Source organism: Glycine max, chromosome 6 (genome assembly GCF_000004515.6).
Source record: "Glycine max cultivar Williams 82 chromosome 6, Glycine_max_v4.0, whole genome shotgun sequence".
Lineage (NCBI taxonomy): Eukaryota > Viridiplantae > Streptophyta > Magnoliopsida > Fabales > Fabaceae > Glycine > Glycine max.
The window spans coordinates 12524516-12538868 of record NC_038242.2 but is presented as its reverse complement, the minus strand read 5'-3'; the positions used below and the strand labels follow the sequence as shown (position 1 = coordinate 12538868).

General features: G+C 31.7%; 2 pseudogenes; both read left to right on the top strand.

The window, feature by feature from the left end:
• Positions 1-532: 532 nt before the first annotated feature.
• LOC100810622 (2-oxoisovalerate dehydrogenase subunit alpha 2, mitochondrial-like) lies at positions 533-2780 on the top strand (annotated as a pseudogene).
• A 2631-nt stretch (positions 2781-5411) lies between these two features.
• Positions 5412-8768, top strand: LOC100810096 (cation/H(+) antiporter 15-like; annotated as a pseudogene).
• The last annotated feature ends 5585 nt before the right edge of the window (positions 8769-14353 follow it).

Below are 14353 nucleotides of genomic sequence, written 5' to 3'. Positions count from 1 at the left end.
TTATTCATAGCGTAAACACGTGATGGTATGCTAGAGCCTTCATGATCCCAAAACGTAACTGCAATTTGAATTCAAGCCAAATACCCCCCCTCCGCTGAATTCAATAGCAGTAGGAATTCTCAATTCATAATGTAAATACAGCAGGGCCAAGTTTTTGTGCCTTGATGACCCTAAGTGCAACTGTAGTGTGACTTATGCTTTATTAATCTAAAAATGCGTTGATTGGTTTGATCCTTCATGATTTTAAATGCAATTGCACCATGAATTCTTTATTCATGATGTTATATCCTGACTCTGTATGAGTTTTAAGGAAGGAATATTTAAGAAAAATGAAGAGTTAGAATAGTTTTAATTTGGGTATTAAACAACGTGACTAAATTTATTAAGATATTTATGATCTATGCAAAGCACTCTTATATCATTAAGGTAATTTTAAATTTTCCTCCTATAATTAGAATGCAGTACATTCTTGAATATAGTGAACATCTAGCTATATGTATGAACATTTGCATCTGATTCAAAATAACAGGTCATTGATTTTCCTGGAGGAGCAGTAGAATTCATCCCTGAAATGAGGTTTATATCCGAATCACGTAAAGAGAGAATACCCTGCTACCGTGTCCATATGATAATGGGCAGCCAATTTTGGACCATAACTTTTTGCAGGTTTTCACATCCTTGACCTTCATTTCATTATTTTTAACATGTCCAGAGGGAAAGTACATTGAAATGAAACTAATGGATATCAATAATGTTAGGTCAGCAAGGAAGTTGCTGTTAAGATGTATACTGACATGGTCACTCTCCGATCTATGGACACTATCTTCTATTAAGCACAAAGGCAAGGTAGAATATCATTTTATGTGACCGCAATTGGAGAGGAGGCTATCAATGTTGCTTCAGCTGCAGCTCTTGCCATGGACGATGTTGTTTTCCCTCAGGTTTCAAACACATGACACAAAGAAAATAGTATTTTTATACTTTTAATTTTATACCTAAACCTATGAAAGAATTTCCCCTAGTATGAATTCTATTCATCAGAGATTTATCCTCAGTTTATCATATTTTTTTCTAATTAGATGGCTTGATTTGGGTAGGAAAATGATTTAACAGCAAATCTGGTTGCATGCACAGTATAGGGAAGCAGGAGTCTTGTTATGGCGTGGTTTCACTCTGCAAGAATTTGCAAACCAGTTATTTTCCAATAAATATGATAATGGGAAAGGAAGGCAGATACCAGCTCATTATGGGTCCAAAAAGCACAATTACTTTACAGTAGCATCAACTATTGCGTTAAGTATTGAAATCTTTTACATACAAGGCTTTGATGTTTCTCTCTATATATTATTCTATCTATTTATCTATGCTGCTTTGCCCCATGATTATGAAAGTTACAAAATGAAAATTTTAAGTTGGTCTATAGTACACAAATTTCCCATGTTGTTGGAGCTGGAGCTGCTTATTCCTTAAAGATGGATAAAAAGGATGCATGTGCTGTCACTTACTTTGGTGATGGTGGCTCAAGTGAGATAAACATAACAGAAGATTCATTTCTCCCTTTACTGAAAAAGAAATTTTTATTGGGATTTAGATAAAGCATGGATGTAGAACTTAGACTCTGTCCTTGAATTTTTTTAATGGATTTTAGGCAATATAGTATCACTTTAGGCTTAAAAAAATTCACTCTCAATACCTTTTTCCAGTTTTGGAATTTGGAGTGGTGCCTATTCCAGTGACCTCATCCTTTTAAATGGATGCAGTACAATGTTTTTTCTTTTCAAGGATCTTTGATAGCTTAAGAAAATTGTTTTTGCTTGTTATATTCTAATGCATTGTGTAATGACAGGGAGATTTCCACGCTGCCTTAAATTTTGCAGCAGTTTCGGAGGCCCCAGTTATTTTTATATGCCGGAACAATGGATGGGCTATCAGCACACCCATTTCAGATCAGTTTCGAAGTAATTTTCCTTTCCTTTTGTCCATTTCTTCCGTTTAGTCTAAAATCTTTAGCATTGTCTTGCAATATCTAAAGGCTTATTGTGTACTGGGTTACCTGTTTATGTATAGGTGATGGTGTTGTCATGAAAGGGCAAGCATATGGAGTCCGTAGCATTGGTGATGGAAATGATGCCCCGGCTATCTATAGTGCTATTCAAGCTGCTCGTCAAATGGCAATTACTGAAGAGAGACCAATTCTAATAGAAGTAAAATGATAAATGATAACTTTCTAAGGCAAATCTTTGGGCATGTTTAAAAGAAAAGTGGTAGAGTGTGGTGCAATATTAGGGCATTTTAATGGCAGACTAATTTTATTTTATCTGATTTTTTTCAGGCTCTTACATATAGAGTGGGACACCACACCACATCAGATGACTCTACCAAGTATCGTCCTGCGAACGAGATTGAATGGTGGAGACTGACACGTGATCCTGTGGCTAGATTTAGAAAGTGGATAGAAAAGAATGGCTGGTGGAATGATATGGCTGAGTCACAGCTTATAAACAATTTGAGACAGCAGGCGAGATATACATCTCTAAATCCCTTGATTGATGATAACTGGATTCCATTCTAATATATCATGAAGCCTAACAGATTCCTATGCCAAAGTTTAGCAACTTACTATTCTGACCGCTAGTGCTAGTTAGAAAACTTGGGAAAGGAAGAGAATATCCTCATGTAAAGTGAATGAAAAAGGATGGTGTGATGAGCTTAACCTCCTTTGCAACCATTATCAAGTTTACTGATTTGAAATTTAAGTATTGAGTTACTAGTAGATGGAATTCTTAAAACTTCTCATGATATTGTTACTTAATTGTCCTTAAGTTTAACACTAATCATTTCTCTATTATTCCACGGTTTATTATTAACCTCAATATGGAGTATGATCCTTGGCTTGGTTGGGTAGAGTTTTGTATATTTTTTGTATGCAAGAACTTGGTTGGTTATTTAAGACAGATTTACCTGATACCCCAGGTCTGTGGTATTTAAGAACTTTTTTTTTTTTTAAATTGTGGGTGCATGTTGCAGTTTTATGATCATAATCACGAATACTGAGTATATTCATTGGATTTGATATAATGGACTCTTAAAACAGATTTTCCTTGAATAATTACACATGCCAAAGGTCTGGGGCATAGTACATTGATAAACTTAGTTCTTTGGAACTTCAAAATAATTTGTACCTAGGATCTTGCACTTTTATTGTCAAAATCATGGATACGGGTTCCTGGAAATATATTCTTTGAATTTGATGTAGACAACTCTGAAAAAGTTCTTCCTTAATTGGTGGCATTTGCCAGAACTATGGGATATTTAATAACTTGGTTTATTGTGACTTAAAAATTTACTAAGGATCTTGGATTCTTGTAGTTTTATGATTATAATTGTAGTCGTATTACTGTTTTTGAATTTAATTTAGGCAGCTCTTAAAAACATTAGTTGTTCTAACTCGGAATTTTCCTACTACAGCTTCTACATACAATTCAAGTAGCAGAGAGTGTAGAAAAACCTCCACTTGCAGATAATTTTAGTGATGTTTATGATGCCCCTCCATCTAATCTCCGTGAACGGGAGCAATGGCTGAAGGAGATTGTTAGAAAACAACCACAAGAGTTCCCAACAAATATTTCTGTCTAGACTTCAACATGCTAATACACATTACATTGCTTCTAATAAAAAATTCTCTTCAAACTTGTATTTTTTGTATACGAATATTGCATGTGCGTGTTCTGTCCTGATTTTGCACTTCCGTAGGGTATTTGCAGTTTTGGGTGCTCTTGCAATTCCCTACCCACATAGTTTGTTAATCAATAGGGTTGAAAGGTAATTCACCGGGAGATTATCAAATTAGGCAATTCACCCGGAGATTATCAAATTTTTTTTACCTGTAAAATTTAAACTGCATGCATGCCGCTGAAGATTATGCTCCTAAAGAGGATTAAGCCCCCCTTTTGGGAGAATAGTACAGTTTAGGACAAGGTTATGATATCCCATTGCAACTTTGCTTGATATGAAGTTGTACAATTCTCTTGGCTAAGATAAGTATACTGGGCAAGGTCCACACCATACATTTGTCATGCTACGTCGCATTCCAATACATAATTATCTGTAAGGGTTGTTACGTCATCTCAACAACTTCTATCAACAAGGACTCCAACTCCCATTCTATACTATAAGTATCAGGTTCCCTTCTCTCATAGTCTTGACACATTTACATTTATATTTATTTGTACTCACACGAACACACACCTCCTCACATGTTTGGTTTGCGGTTGTAGTGTTATGTTTGAGGTCAAAATAATTTTGTCATTTAAGATTTTTATTTTTGCGTTCATTTTGTCTATATTCGTTGAATTTGCATTATAACACGTGTTATAATATTTTTAATTGCAAACCAAACGTGCATTAATAGTCATGGTCCGTTAATAAAATTATTTTTGCCTCAAATGTAATTTTAAAACGGATTCTCAAACATATTCTGAATTTATGGAGAATGGCACGTGATATTGTGGCCAGATTAGTAGATTTAGAAAGTGGATACAAAGTAACAGTTGAAGGAATAATATGACTTAGCCAGAGCTTATAAACAATTTGAAACAGAGTGAGACTCAGATATACATATCTAAAAATCCCTAGGTTAATATATACAAATGTTAAATTTTCAATTATATAAAATAATTATTTATTATAAATTTCAATTATATAAAAATAAACATTTATTTTGTACTAAGTTAAAATTCGAGTTATACCAATGTATATACTTTATCACAATTGTTAACTGTTAATTTTCTTTTCAATGATTACTTTTTTATTTATTAAAGTGGGAGGACATACATGAGAGGCAAAACCAATTATATCATAAATTCATTCCACAATACAGAATGAACAAATTCATCCATAAACTTTAATTTCTCAATTCTCCAATAATTGATCACTCACGTAATATCAAATCACGAGCTTTCTTAAAATAAAGACTTTTTCCCTTCTGCACAACATAGGCCGTAGAATTCAACTAGAGTTCCCATTGGAGTGGACAACCACCAAAACCAAAGGAACCTCACTTCTTTTCTCTCTACCTTGCTCTCATATCCTAATTTTCATCAAACAAAGCAACATAATTACCCTCCTTACATTATTTTCCCACTTGTTTAGTCTATCTTCATATCCCTTTCTCACTTCAAGTCAATTAATTCATCTGCCAATAACAAACTTACACCACGTTCTTTTCCATATTCAGCGTTATGCATGCAAGCCGCATTAACTATAACGACATTGGAACATAGTATATGCTTTTTGTTCCTTGGCAAAAGCCAGGTAATGGATATTTGACACATGAAAGAGCCCTCTATCAGGATTTGTATATAATAGGAAGTGAAAGTTGTTGTAACAACAAAGGAGGTACACAGGAAAAAATGGCAGATGTTCCAAGCAATAAAACGGATGACTATATAGTGTGCTATGCACCTACCATGATAACAACAAATGGGGTGTGGCAAGGAGACAACCCTTTGGAATATTCTCTCCCTCTCTTCATCTTGCAATTGACTTTGGTTGTGGTTGCCACCCGCATATTCGTCTTCATTCTCAAGCCTTTTCGCCAGCCACGAGTAATTGCTGAAATCTTGGTTAGTTTATTTTGTCACCATCATCACAAATTTCACTAGTTGTTAAAAAAAAAGAGAGAGAGATTAATAGCTTATGCTTCACCACATGCAACACCCAATACCACTTAAGATTATCCACATTCTTGAACTAATAACAGAAAAAAAGTATTTGGTTCGAAAACAACTTACAAAACTGAATAGATTTTCCATAAGAAATTGATCCGTGAATAGTATGAAATTATTTTAGAAAATAGTCCTTAAAAGAAAAGAAAAAGTGACAAGTAGAAGATTGAAATGTGATGATGTTGGGTGATGTTGGGTATTGTTATTTTGCACAAGTGCAAGGTGGAGTGATGTTGGGTCCTTCGGTGCTTGGGCAAAACCAAGCATTTGCCAATGCAGTGTTTCCTCTAAGAAGTGTGATGGTGATTGAAACAATGGCAAACATTGGTCTCCTTTATTTTCTGTTCTTGGTAGGGGTGGAGATGGACATGACAGTGATGCGCAGTGTTGGTAGAAAAGCTGTGGCTTCAGCAATAGCTGGCATGGTTCTACCATTCGTGGTTGGAATTGTCTTCTCCTACCTTTTGGCCGAAAGAACTGATTCTGACATAAACCAAGGCACTTTTATACTATTCCTCGGTGTTGCTCTCTCTGTGACTGCATTTCCTGTTCTTGCCAGGATCCTTGCAGAGCTTAAACTTATTAACACAGAGTTGGGGAGGCTTGCTCTTTCAGCTGCACTCATCAATGATGTGTGTGCTTGGATTATGTTAGCTTTGGCCATTGCATTAGCTGAGTCTGAAGCCACTACCTTGGCTTCTCTCTGGGTTCTAATTTCAAGTGCAGCATTTGTGGCCGTTTGTGTTTATGCTGTTAGGCCAGCAGCTGCATGGCTAGTTAAGAAAACCCCTGAAGGTGAACCCTTCAGTGAGTTTTATATATCTCTTATTCTAGCCGGGGTCATGGTCTCAGGCTTCATCACTGATGCTATTGGGACTCATGCTGTTTTTGGAGCTTTTATGTTTGGTTTGTCAATCCCAAATGGACAACTCAGTTTTACTCTTGTGGAAAAGCTTGAGGACTTCGTTTCAGGACTTCTACTCCCTCTCTTCTTTGCCATCAGTGGGCTAAAAACTAACCTAGGGCTCATCCATGGGTCACACACCTGGTTAATTCTTCTTCTAGTCATTTTTCTGGCCTGCATTGGTAAAGTTGCTGGAACGATTTTGGTTGCATTGTTTTATCAAATGCCAATACATGAAGGAGCTGCCCTTGGTTTGCTCATGAACACAAAAGGCCTTGTTGAAATGGTTGTGCTTAATGTTGGCAAGGACCAGAAGGTACTAATACTATAATGAATATTGTTACGTTAAATCTTGAATGCATAAAAGCATTGAATTATTTACAACTGTGTGCAGGTTTTTGACGAAGAATCATTTGCAATTATGGTGGTTATAACAGTGATAATGACTGGAATTATTGTACCTGCCATATCAATAATTTATAGGCCATCAAGAAATAGCATATATTACAAAAGAAGAAGCATTGAGATGTCAAAATTAGATACCGAGTTCAGAATACTAGTCTGTGTCCACACCCCTTGAAACGTTCCAACAATGATCAACCTCCTTGAAGTCTCTAATCCAACAAAGAACTCCCCAATATGTGTGTATGTGCTCCATTTGGTGGAGCTGAGTGGGCGTACATCAGCCATTCTCATTGTTCACAACACTGCAAAACAAGATGCCCCTGTCCTTAATAGAACCGAAGCACAATCTGACCACATAATCAAAGCCTTTGAAAACTATGAGCAGCATGCTTCATACATCTCAGTCCAACCCTTAACAGCAATCTCCCGTTACTCGACCATGCATGAAGACATATGCAATTTGGCAGCGGACAACCGCGTGTCCCTCGTAATTGTTCCATTCCACAAACAACAAACGGTTGATGGCGGCATGGAAGCTACAAACATGGCATACAGATCCATCAACCAGAATGTGCTAGCAAATGCTCCTTGCTCGGTAGGAATTCTAGTGGATAGAGGCTTAAGTGGCTCTAACAACTTGGCAGGAAATCAAGTATCTCACCATGTAGCAGTCTTGTTCTTTGGAGGACCAGATGATAGAGAGGCATTGTGCTATCGATGGAGAATGGTCGAACATCCCGGGATTAGCCTCACCGTAATGCGTTTTGTCCAAACTGATCAAGTACAACTTGAGCCTTTCAGCCAACAACAACAACATGGTAGTATTGATTTCCATCAACCAAGGGTCCTCACAGTGCAAACAGATAGGGATATACAGAAGCAGCTTGATGAAAAGCTAATACATGAGTTTAGGATCAGGTGTGAGGATGATAATTCGGTTGGTTATGTTGAGAAGCTCGTCTCCAATGGGGAGGACACGGTGGCAGCAATAAGAACAATGGATGACATTCATGATCTTTTCATTGTTGGGAGAGGTCAAGGGGTCATTTCACCTCTCACTGCAGGACTCACTGATTGGAGTGAGTGTCCTGAGATAGGGGCAATTGGGGATATGCTTGCTTCTTCAGATTTTGCAGCCACTGCTTCTGTCTTGGTGCTGCAACAATATGTTGGGGATGGTTCACCATGTGAAGGATTGGAAACACCAAATGCTGAAGAACATATTACTGGCATTAGCCATAGTTCCACACCACCTCCATCAGGACATAAAATGTTCAATTCAGATCGCTAGACAATTTTTAAACTTGCTTCCGGCTTCTTGTGTCATGGCAAAGTACAAAAACATTTCTTTTCTTTTCTTTTTCTCTATGTATTAATTATGTCTTGTGGAGTAGAAGCTTTTTTTTTTTTTGTGTTTCTACCCTTTTCAACTCTTAGAAGAAGAAATGTACATACAGCTGTTATGTTAGCACAATTTGTTTTCTTGATATTTTATAACTCCTTGATAGAATTGACTCAACTTGAGACTTTTTTCTTATACTTTGGAAGACAAATATGTTACTTTTATTTTTTCTGATGTGCAAGTGTAATCAATTCAATCAATCTATAATAGGTGAAATTGGGTGACTTTTGAGCTAGTGGTTACTCAAGCTTATTTTGTTTGCAACATTAATTGTAATTTCATTCAAAACTAGTCTTTATATGTATGCTGATAAATTATAGTGTGAATGTATACTTCATTCCACCTTATGCTTTGTTTTCCTCTCTTTTCATTCATCATTGTTAAATATTTTGATCATTTGAAATTCGATATACACAAGATTAGTTAAAGAATAAAATAGTCTAAAAGTATACAAATGAAAAGTAATTATCAGTTTATTTATCGCTATCACTATTATAATAATTATCTATTATGATTTATAATTAAATTAATAAAGTTACATTATTTATATAAAATTATTAATGATATAATAATTTATTTATTTTTGGTAATCACCATAATAGGGCTTTTGACCCCTCGGTGGATCCTCATATATCATTACAAACTTTCAATTATGCGACTAATTCTTAATCTCAAACTTAATCATACTTAAAAAAAATTATTTTTCTCCCAAAATATATATTATCTGGGGATGAAATCAATAATATAATAGTTGATACAATTTATTATTGAATTATAATTTAATTCATTCTGACTCTATTTTAACTTATTGAGTCTCTTTGGATAAATTTTTTTAAGATTTTTAGAAGAAAAAAATAAAATAACTTTATTTATAAGTTAAAATTAACTTATGTATAAAATAAAATATTTGTTAGAAAAGTTAATATGAGAGAATTTCAACCCATTAATTTATACGTAAATTTATGTTAAAAAAATCTTATATATTAAATTTTAGTTTATAGAAAAAGTTATTTTTATTTTTTCTCTTGCAAATATTTATATATAATATCATCTAATCAAATATGATAGATACTCAACATAGTCAAACTGGGGAGGACTTTTGCTCTCAAATGTTGCAAGGAAAAACCCATTCAGAAAAAAATTCGTCTTCATGGATGCAGCAGCATGATTTTTTGCCCATCCCTAAACACGTGGTTTATAATTACAGTTCAAAAACCACCACCAAAGTGGACTCTTCCTTCATGGGGGCTGGAATTGGCAAAATTAAAGCGTGAGAACCACATGGAAAATCTTGGAAACGTATAATCATTTTCTTGAAAACTGAAAGATATCATATCATATCGAAATGTTCATAATGTGATTGTTGAATTGTTTAAAATGACATTCTTTTTTATAAATAAATAAATAAATTCCCCATTTCGCATATAAAGTGGACACAATGTCAATTTTGGCTTATTGGACGGCTAGTGTGTATATATATCTCCTAATTTACATAGAAATTCCGTCGTTTTTCCTGTTGCATTGAAGAATTCAAGTTATTTACGAATGTTGTCATTATCGCGGTATATATTCAGTAGTTTAATTTGACCCTCCAAAGTATTAAACATGTGTTCTCTATCCAAGCCTTCTTTCTACATGCAATTCTAGAAGTCCTCAAGGCTACAACTCTTAAAAGATGAAAATTGATATTTAGGGTGTTTATTATACATGTTCTTGCTATTCTTTTTTTATCATTCAAGTCCCGTCATTTGATCGAACAAATACAAACCAACTCAGATTAAAAATCATATTATACTACGTTTCGTTTGTGGCCTTAGTGGATACAAAAATTAGTATAATGCAAAAAAAAAAAAAAAAAGTTGTGCTATAACTACTTGATATATGAAAAAAAATCTATAACAATATTTGTAAAATAATTATTGAGAGACTGTATTTTCTTGATCAATTAATGTAATGTACAAGAGTAAAAAAGTTAGGAAGGCATTTTTATCAAAAATCCAAAAGACTACAGTAATATATGTCATTTGGGTTAGTGATGCTCTTGCAAAGTATGGTTTGTATCCAAGATGATGTAAAGATTGTTCTGTCTTTTATTTTCGGTCTGATTATGACTATGTAGTTGAAATTATGCTTTTCCGTGATTTTTAATATATTTTCTTCTCTTGGGATGCCTTGATCATGACATTACATGATCTTGACCATTTGATATAAATGCATTCACAACAAAATGGAATGAAATAGGTTTAAAAGTGAAAAGGAATAAGAAGAAAAGAGAAAAAGGTAAAAAGAGAAATCAATATATGTGATGTGATAAAATATATGGGATAGAAATAAAATGGAAAAGAAAATAAATATATTTATAATTTTTCAAAATATAAGTTTAAGGCATGTATGAGTCTTCTTATTAGTCCTCGGTATGTCTCTCTTAAATCAATCTGAGATCTTTTAAATTTCTTACTCAAAATTTAAACAGTTTCTGTGTTTTTTTACTCTTCTAAAACCTAAACTAATTAATAAACTTATTTGGACGATATCCGCTACAACTTTACACTATTATATGTGCATCTAAATTGCAATTTAAAGACAACTAATTAAGTGCATCTAAAATCTAAGTAATTAATTAATATAAATGACATTTAGTTTAATTATTTAAGTAGGATGTATGAGTTATTGTAAATTATCTTATATACATGTATTTAATTCTTACAAATAAGAAAAAAAACTAATTTATACTTTATATATATATATATATATATATATATATATATATATATATATATTCATTGGAAAATAATTATTAATGAAATTTGAGTGTAAGGATCGAGTATTCAACCTCATTGATTAAATATTATACACATATATATATTGTATACATATGTTTTGATTAACCATCATTTTTTTTCTCTGATTAGAATGGGGCAAAGCCCCCAACCCACGACTAAAAATATAAACCATCGTCAATTTTGTTAGCTAGTTATGATTATTGCTGTGTTGGTAATGTTTATAATGTTATGTAACCAAGAGAGTTTGGGCGTACTTGTAAGCTAATTGAGGTCTCAAGAAAAGATGAAATTCGAATAAGTTATTTTAAAGTACCATTTTATGATCAACTGAATTAATCTCACCTACACCTACAAAATGTAAAGACATTCAAGAAATAAAAAAATAATAATTTCGTTATAAAAATTTCAGTTTGTTCTTATCTAGATATATAGGTGTGTATTTTCAAATTAGTTTAATGATTATGTACTTATATGATGATGTAAGACTTTTTTATAATATCAATGTATAATTTTTTTCTCTTTTAAAATATGAAGAAAATTATGACAAGTTAAGACCAAATTTTATTTATTGTTATTAAAAGAATAGTAATTTCAACTGTTTTATTGGGGTTAACTTTTAATACTGAATTTATTTACTTAAAAAATAATAATATAATTTATTATACGTTCAAAGACCAAGACAGACAAAATAGGGTTCAAAGGCTAAAATTTCTTTAAAGTATTCTTTACTCTAAAGTTTTATTGGTGGCAATCTTTTTCTCAATTTGTTGTTTGGTCTCTTTCTCTGTTCCCATTTCCCTCGTTGCCGAACTTACCTGTTTTCAGGGGAACATTTATTTTAACTTGGTTTTCTTGCCTACTCAATTGTCAGATATGCTGGGTACAAATTAAGGGTTAGAAAGAGAGGTTAAAAAACAAAAATAAACATAACCAGACCATCCCAAGTCTCCCATAAAAAGATAAATAAATAAACGTTAATTTAGATTATTTATTTGTAATAAGTTAAAATCAACTTATAATTACATCACATTAATTACATTTCTAGAAATTCTCTATTCTAATGATTTTATTATTTTAATTTATATAAAAAAAAGTTTAAATGGTAGTGAGGAAAAAACTAATTATAACTTAATTTAGTGAATTGTACCTTTATTAATTCTCAGGATCACTAACCATATTGATAGTGATTTTCTATAGTCACTAGCTTTCTTGGTTACTATAATTAGGATAATGCTTTAGGTTTTTCTAATTAATATAATTAGGTCAATGATTTAGGTTTTCCTAATTATTGTAATTAGGACAATAATTTAGAATTTTCTAATTATGACAACTAAGATAATGATTTAGGCTTTCTTAGTTATCTTACTCATAGGACCAATTAGGATTTATTACTTTCTTTTTAAGTTGGCTCTACTTGTATATAACTACATACATAAGCCATGTTTGATTTTTTTTTCATAAACACTTCTAAGAAAAGAAAATAAAATTTTCTCATAAGTTAAAATTAACTTATGAGAAAAATATAAAAAAAATCCTAATAGAACGCAATAGTAATGTGAAATATCATAACCAAACCATAGTGAATATCATTGTGGAAAACAATTATTTCTTCCCTCTGAAGATTTTGTGGTCATGGGTCAAGGCTTTCGTAAAAATTTAACCTAATAGCAGTAAATGTAGCAGTATTAATTTTAATAACTCTTTTATTTAATCTATGTATAATAGAAATGTGCATATGAAGTGTTGAAGATGAAGAATACAGGGGCTGCCATAACATTGACAAAATGGTAACGGTGATGGAGGAAAAGTTTGGCCAGTCAAAAAATCGAAACAAGCACACAAACTAGCTTAGGAAGATTCCTTCTGACGCATGTACACGCTTATTCTCCTGCAAGTGCATATATTCAAATCTATTAGATTAGGAACCTTCTGGTCTACAATGTTGAAAATTCAGATATTCCATTAAATTGTTTTAACATTCAGTGACGGATTGAGAAATCTTATAAAGGGATTGAAGTTTTTTTTCTTCTTTTATAATTGCTTAAATTTTTAACTTTTAATAGATAATAATTTAAATTTTTTATTATTTTTACACATAAAATTGAAACTAATTTTTATATTAAATGATGATAACTTTAATTCTTATTATAATAATAACAAATACATAATTAATTTTACACTAATTACTATTTTAATCATTACAATAAAATAAGAAAAAATATTAATTTTACACAATTTTATATTAATTAAAATTAACCATTATTATAATAACAACATAAAAAATTAATTTTATATGATTTTATACTAATTAATTTAATATATATATATATATATTATAAATTTGAGAGAAGGAGGGAGGATCGAGCCCCTACTTGTCCCCTCTAGATCCATAGTGCCTGCTAATAGTGCATTTGAATTGAGTTATACAAAGCGCCAAATATAGAACGTAATAATAATTTTATTTTATTTTATTTTATTAGCCAAAATTTAATTTTAATTTGTTATGAGGTTTTATACTATTTATATCTATTAATATAACGTTAAATAAATTTAACTTTTATTACTATATTCACCAGCATTATGTATATGCTATTTTTCTTTAATTTAATTAAAGATGATAAAAATGATCAATATTTGAATTGATTTTAATTATATAAGAAATAAAAATTAATGATATTACCATAATTATAAATAAAAATATATTATTATAATCATAAGACAAATTTAATAATTGATCATTGTATTATATAAAATCAGAATCCATATAAGATTTATTGATTCAATTAATTAATTTAATTAAAATGCATACTCATCACAATCACCTCAATTACCATGACTACTTAAATTATATTTTATGAATAAAAATTAATATCATTTTAAATAAAATAAAATAAATTTTTGAAACTCAACTCCGCTAAAAAAATTAATATAAAAATAAAATTAACGCTGTGTTATCACATGAGGTTGGCCTGCGTGATAAATTTTTTTCATTTATTATATATTTAAATAATTTTATAACAAATAGTTATTAAGTGGGTTGGAAATAAAAGTTATAAAATTATATCAGATTTTTTTATGAAGATGGACAAATATATAACTTTTTTGCAAAACTATAATTTAATTTTAACACAAT